At 39.9% G+C, this 7,913-nt stretch overlaps 1 pseudogene; it reads right to left on the reverse strand.

The window, feature by feature from the left end:
* Positions 1-4,320: 4,320 nt before the first annotated feature.
* Positions 4,321-5,309, reverse strand: LOC100943334 (annotated as a pseudogene).
* Between the last annotated feature and the right edge of the window lie 2,604 nt (positions 5,310-7,913).

Below are 7,913 nucleotides of genomic sequence, written 5' to 3' on the forward strand. Positions count from 1 at the left end.
TTTCATAAAGAGTAACATGTAGCCCCTTCTTCCTTTACTGGGGCAAATGTAATTCAGCCACTGGTTTATTCATTTACAATGTAGTATCCACCTATGTTTGGAAATATTTCAGAAGTTTGCTTTATATCTTGCTGCCTTCTATAGACCATCACATGTTAAAAAAAAAAAAAAAAAGTTTGTAAGCTCCATGTCAGTTGATGAATGCCATATAGCTCTTACTTTCTTTTTGAGGAGTGGAATGTGTTCCAGATCCACTGTCTGTTCCTGTGAAAGGAGGAAGGTTGTTCAATCATATGTATCACTGAATTTGCAAAACAGTAAAGAATCTCAAAGCTCATGGATGCATCCCTTCATGGGTTTTATTTACTCGTGTATTCACATGACCAGTACTGACTCAGTGCTTACCATATGTCAGGCCCTGGGCCAGCTGTTTACAGCTCAAATATTATAAATGTTAACAAGGAGAGATAATGAGGTTAAGACCTCTGTTAAGTCTTCTGAAACAAACCCAAGCACAACAACATACTAACCCACTGATATAATCATACGAGAGATGTGAGCTAGACTATAAACCCATTTTAGAAGCAATAAGTACCAGACAATGACGGTGAGAAGATAAACTATAGCTAGTGGTTCTAAGAATTTTGGAATTGACAATAAAGGAAGAAAAAAAGTGAAATAACCAATATGAAGTTGCAGGCCATTTATGCTGCCCATGTAACACAAGGTTACCATCTCAAAACTTATCATCTATTATCACCTCTTCTTTAACAAAAGGACAAAGACCAACTTCTACCAAAAAAGGAAGGGCCACATCTGAGAATAAAGTTAGGCATTTATTTTTTATTTTTCACATTTATTTATTTTTAAATTAACATATAAAATTGTATGTGTTTATTGTGCACGACATGATGATTGGTAGTATTTCTACATTGTGGAACGGTTCAGTCTAGTCAATTAGCAAATGAATTACTTGAAATCGTTACCATTTTAACATCTGTTCTTTTAACATATTTTAAGAATAAAATATACCATCATTGCACATTTACCATCCTGTAAGCAGACCTTTCAAACTATTCTTTCTACCTACCTATCAATATGTATTATTTGACCAATATTTCCCCTGTTCCTAGGCACCCCATCTTCTTGTAGTGACTATTCTACTCTCTAGTTCTATACGATCAATATTTTTGGATCCCATATATAAGTGATATCATGTGGTATTTACTTTATATATCTGACTTTATGTTCTCCAAATTCACCCATGCTGTCACAAATGGCAGGTTCTTCGTCTCTTTATGTCTAACTAGTATTCCGTTATGTGTACATACCACATTCTTTCATCCATTCCTCCGTTGATACACACTTAGGCCACTCTTATCTCTTGTCTATTAGGAATAGTGCTGTAATAAGTGCAGAAGAATGAATATCTCTTTGACATATTGATCTAATTTCCTTTGGATATATACCTAGGAAAGGGATTGCTGGATCATATGGTAGTTCTATTTTTAATTTTCTGAGGAACCTCCATACTGTTTTTCCTAAAGACTGTACTAACTTACATTACCACCAACAGTTTGCAAGGGTTCCCTTTTTCTCTATATCCTCACCAACACTTGCTATCTTTTATCTCTTTGATAAAAACCATTTAACAGGAGTAAGGTGAAGTCCAATTGTGGTTCTGATTTGCATTTTCCTGATAGTTAGTCATGTTGAACTTTTTTTTTGTATGACTCTTGGTCATTTGTCCATCTTCTTTTGAGAAATGTCTATTCATATCATTTGCCTATGCCTGTACTGAAACTTTATTATAAAATAATAAAGCAGAGCACTGTGACAAAAAAAATACACATTTGGGTTTGCTTTAACTCCCAAGTCTGAGAAAATCTTAACATAAGCCACTTAAAGTAATACATTCACATGCAACAGATTTCAACAAATGTATACAATATATATTGAGCAGATTATTAGTTTGATCTGACAATTCCAATATATTATGAACCAGTCAGCTGTCTGAGTCTTAAGTCTCAACTGAAATCTCAGAGCAATCACAGCAAAAGCCACAGAATAATTGGAAGAATTATATGTTTCCATGATAATTAAGACCAAGAATTCATGAGGGACAGGAGGGAAGATTCAAGGATTTTTAAAAAATCACATTTTGTACTTGGGTTAGCTACTGACTGGAATGGGATGTTGAGACTCACGAGTTTTATTTTTTATTTGTTGTAATAACAAATGATACCAAAAGAAAAAATATCAGGGTTTCTGGACACCTTTTTTCCTAAATGGAAACCTTCAACATAAGAGAACAAAGGATTAAAAGGCAAGTCCTTATTCTAAAATGAGTAAATGACATCAGTTTTAATTCTTAATGAAGTTCCTAATCAGCCATCAGCATTTTATTTTTAATTTGTGTGTAGGAGGAAAATTGGGAGGGAAAGGAGGAGGTGGGGTTTCAGCAGAGAAAGTAAGTTTTAAGTAGGGAGAGAGTTAGTTTCTGTCCTGAAGTTATTGCTAGATCTTAACTGAGTGGCACATGCACAGACCTGTTTCATAGTAGAATTGAAGAGTTGCTGAATGAATGATCCTTTACTAAACTGGTAGGCACTGTAAACGACAGCATTTCCTGTCTGCCAGAAAGATGAAAGGTGCTATCTCTATAAATGGAAAATCTGATTCCCCCAACTCTTACAAAGGCTTCGGCCCAGAATGAAAACATCCAGGCCTTCTATCACATTGGTAAGTGGCCCAGTATTCAGCTGACAATTATTTTATGAAATTATTTCATTCCCCTGACAGTGTTTAGTGGTTGATGATGGAGCAAAGCCTATGTATGTCTGTGCTAATGAAGAGGTCCCTTTAGTGGTTTCCTACTGCCATCCAGTCACAATCCATTCTTCTAGTCTCAGAGCTCTGCACAGGGTAGGTGCTGGGGCAAGGCCCTCAGGTGTTTACAGTTGTGTAATTCACCCAGCTTTTCTGAAAGCATGTGTGTTTTGTGCTTGGCTAAACTTCTCCAGCAAATGAGCAAATGTAAGGCCTTCAGTTCCTCCAGTGGTCTAAAGACCCTAAGAGCTTGAAAATATTACCTACTTATTACATGGTTCTTTCTATAGGGCCTAGAGTATGCTTCTTCCCTGACCTCCCAAAATCAGTAGGCTAAGAAGGAAATGGAAGTAGGGACTCCCCACCAACCCAGGTAATTAAGACTTCCAACTATGTTCACAGGCGGAATCCAGACTCATTCAGTACCCTCTGATACCTCTTTGGTATTTTACAGGCGTGTTTGGTCTCCAGGAACTTTATCTGGCTGGAAAGGAGCAAGGTTCTTTGCCTAAGTCTCTATGCCTTGGATGAGACAAAATTTAAAACCTCCATAAGTAAGAGACCTCAGATTTGGGAGAAAGTGGTTTAAGACTCCTGTCTATTGCAAAAAGAGGGTCAGAAGCCAAGCCAAAGCTAAGTAGAAAGGCCACTACCTTCACCCAACATTTCCCTTTGCCTCATAAACAAAAAGATGGTGCACAGTCAGGCCCCAAGAGGAAGCAGCAGAGATGGTCCACACACCATCCCTTCATGCAGACTGGGATTTCTCAGCAGTTTGGAAGCAAGAAGCTTGTTGGTTCCCAGGATCAGGTCAAAGACTAAGAGCTCTCAGTCCCAGCACTTAACAACTTTGATGTTTTCTGACAGCATTTATGTTTAATTTATCACCAGAGTTAAATTTATTGGTCAAATTGTATCCTAAGGATCACTATTGGTCTGGTAAACTGACATTTTTGGTCCAAAGAAACAAATAGAGTTAGACAGTGTGCCAAGAAACTTTAGCAATGGTAGGTTAAAGCATAGAAAGCCAGAGAGACCAGAAATGTAAACTCAAATGTGCTGGAGAGGAGGCGAATCATTTCTAACAGGATTCCAACTGATGAAACGCACAGGCCAGCATCTCCAGGGGTGGGTGGCATACGGGAGGAAGGCTTAAACCATCGAGGATCTCAGAGGAAGAGAGGAAAGCCTGGTAGAAGTTCCAAAAAGTCTGTTCCCCAATTACCAGCATCACCCCAAGATTACTGAAAGGAGGACTCACCCACATGATTTGTAGCAGGCCCAGCGGCCTCAGGGGAGTGGCCAGTCACAAGGTGCACCCCAGGGCAAGACAGGCAGGCACAGGTTAACACCGTATCTTTGATATCTTTGCTTATCCCGATCTTGGGAACACCACAAGATTTCTTCTGTTAACTTGCCCCCTCTGCAAGGTGGCCCAGACACCCCAGGCTTTGTCCCCCTGTAAGGCACTGAAGCAGCAGGTGGGAACTCTCAGGATCCGAAGACATGCACAGTTCGGGTCACCTAATGCCGGCAGATGGGACACTTGTTCATGCATTTGCCACACTTGGTACAGGTCACCATGTGGCCACACTCCAGCAGGACACAGTCCGTGGGTTGTCCCCCAGGCTGGAGGGCACTGCTCCTGTTTGGGTTTTCAGCACCACTCACCAGATGCTGGAGGCCTTTCAGGTTCTCTTACAGCCACGTGGCCCTCTCCGTCAGCTCCCACTTCTCACAGCAACCCCTGTAGCTGACCACATAGCAAGCCAGGCTTTCCTGCAGCTGCCTCATTGTCAGGCCTTCAGCCTGGCCAGGTGGGTCAGGTCAGACAAAGAGGCCTTCTGAACCGGGATGCAGCTGTCCTCTGAATTGATGACCTGCTTCTGCTCCTGAGCCTGGGCTGAGGGACAGAGGTGGCTTGTGTAGGTGAAGAGGGGCTGGGAGAGGTAGGAGGCACCGTGTTGGTGTGAAGCTGGCTCAGGAAAGCCTGCTGCTTGGGGAAGTCTGGGGGCAGGGTGGGGGCACGAGTCCTGTCCTCCCGGGAGATTACAGGCTGCTGGCCAAGCACCAAGAACACCAGCTCTTCTTTCTCCCGGCACTTTCGGTAGAGATGTCACAGAGGCTGACATGGTCCTCAGGTCCTTCACCTTCATCTCCATGAGTTCCTCCCGCTGACAGGCTGTGGCTCAGAACCATTGGCAGAGAAGGCAGAGGCCGGCCCGTTCCCTGGTCCCTTCTTGGCTCAGACAGGTCACGCGGAAATGCTTTTCCCTGGCCGTGTTTGAGAAATAGACCCCACAGGCCTTGCAGCTTAGTTGGGAGCCTGTTGGAGAAGGGAAGGAGCTGTACCCAGGGTTGGAATAGGCCTGTGTCCTGGCTCCCTGAGGTGGTGGGCCCTCATCAGGCTGTCCATCCAGGCACAACCAGCTGCGGCAGGTTGCCCACATGCTAAAATCTGATTTTGCCTGTTTCAGAACATTGCCCAGGCAGAAATAAACGGCCTCTGGTTCCTGCAGCTACGGTTGTTTCATTTGCCCATTTTAAAACTGGATTATTTGTTTTCTTGGTCTTGAGTTGTCTGAGTTTTAGATATTCACCCCTTGTCAGATCATGCTGTAGAAATATTTTCTCTCAGTCTACAGGTTTTTAAAGCTGGCCATTTAAGTTGAATGTTTAGCTACATGAAAAACATACTTCAGTGTTTTGGGGATTTTTTTTCCCCTTTTTTCCCTTTATGAACACTTTCCTGATTGTACTGTGTAAAGACTCTGTAAGCACTGGCACCAGTCTGCAAACCACAATCTGGGAAACGCTGGTGGAGAAGGACACAGCTGCAGCTTTGTGACCGGCCACAAGGATTTAGTCATTAGCATTTATTAATGTCAGACCTTGGTCAACTTGCTTTCATGTTGCCCAGGTGTAAAATTGGCAGTTTAACAGGAATTTGTAAAGATTTAAATGTATACCTCATATGTATTTCATAAGTACCTGATAGGAGACACCAAGCTGATGGTTCTGTCAAGAACTGGAAGGATCTGAAAGTTCACCCTACTTTCAAGCTAATAAATTAGTCTTTCAGGCTTCCACAGATGCTGGCAGAGACACAAACTCTTGGATCAGACACAAAAGACAGTTTAGTACCCACAGCAAGAGTGTAAGAGTATAACAGCATTTATGTCAGTTGCTACATCCCAATTCTCACGTAGTGATGCCACAAGGCCCAAGAGACTCTTGAAAAACACAGTACAATTGCATTCAAAGAGGAACCCTGAATTTAGGAACCAGACCTTTAATAATGGACAGTAAGCCTGTCTGACATTTGCCATGATGTCAAATCTTATCCTTATTATACTGGGCAATAAAAAAACTTGCCCTTTGCCAAAAAGGGAGACACTATGTTTACCTTTCAAAGGCGTTCCATGCAGAAACATCCTGGGAAAGTTAGTCCAGAACAAAGGCCATCAATGGGACTGTGTCTAAGATGTACAAGACACTAGCAGTTCACAAAGAATGGCCGCCCAATCCTCCCTACTTTGTAGAAACCATATTCAATTGATTGTCTTTCTTCTCTTCTGTACACTTAAATTCCAGCCCCCCTTAACCAGATATTTTTCAAAAATATTTAGAAATTCTTTAATATCTCCCTTCTTAAAAAAAAAAAAACTAACCAACTTCTCCCTATTTCCCATCTTACAGTCTTCACACCCTAATTTTTTTCTTTCTTTTTTTTTTTAATTTCAAAATATTACAGGAATTTCTCTTGGTTCCCTAATTATTCACAATCAATTTGCTCCTTTACATTATATGATGTGACTTAAATACTGTAGAAGTACACAAATCACTTATGTACAGTTTAATAAGCACCAGTGTAAACTCTGGTCTAGAGACAGAATAACACTGACCCTCTGTGACCCAGTAATTCTGGCCCTAGATATATAACCTACAGTAAATAAACTTGAGCACATGTATAAAAATGTTTAGAGGAACAATTACTTAATCTTATAGAAGTGAAACAACTGCCCTCAGAAGAATAAGAGTGTGCATTACGCCCCTTTATAATCCTCCCTTTCAAAACTCATTCTCCCTCCTAGTAGCATCTAATATCCTTATTTGTATGATAATAATATCATTACTATTCTCTAAATACTATGGACGTGCTTTAACATTTTCTGTTATTTTTTTATTTCATGAAAAAAGACGCATACTTTATACTCTTCTGTGTCTGCCTCTCTCACTCAACATAATGTATATGAGATTTATCTATATTTGGAAGTCTAGCTGAAGTTTATTACTATAGTTTATTTCTTTTCATTCTAAACATTATATTGTTGTATCTGTCTTCTACAATTTATATATTCATTGTTTTTAGGTGATGGTTCATATTTCTGTAATATTAAGCAATATTTCTATAAACATTCTTATAAATATGTCTACTATATATGCTCTACATTATGTACCAGAAATAGAATCGATGCATTTCAGGGTCTATATATCTTTAATGATAGTAGATAATTTGCCAACTGTTTTCCAAAGCAGTTGTGTCAATCCTTACACTTAGCAGCAGAGTTTTATCACATTTTATTTTGTTAAAATATTAACATATATAAAAGAAACACTTAATTGTTCTTACCATGTGCCAGGCAATAGTCTAAGAATATTGATTTAAACTTAATAATAATGTAGTGAAGGTTAGCCACTACTGTTAGTTCCACTTTCCAGGTAAAGAAATTGAGGCACAGAGGTGAAGTGACTTAGCCCAGGCCATATATTGGCAGAGGGCTCAGCTCAAGGGATTGGATTCCTAATCATTCTGCTCTGATTCCCTTCTGCTCCACCCTCACATTTGTTATGTTCATAGTATTTAATTTTTGCCAACATAGTAGGTGTGTAATGGTATCTGATAATGATTTTAATTTGCATTTTTCTCAGTAGAGATGAGATTGTTCAGCTTTTCATATCTTTATTGGGCATGTGAATCTTCCCTTTGGAGGATTTCAGGTTCAACTCTTTCTAGCCCAAGTTTCTAGAAATTCTTTCTAATTTTAGATATAAACCTTTTTCATATATACACACATACATAT

This window comes from Otolemur garnettii, unplaced genomic scaffold, assembly GCF_000181295.1.
Source record: "Otolemur garnettii isolate 467f Iridium unplaced genomic scaffold, OtoGar3 scaffold00041, whole genome shotgun sequence".
Taxonomy (NCBI): Eukaryota; Metazoa; Chordata; class Mammalia; order Primates; family Galagidae; genus Otolemur; species Otolemur garnettii.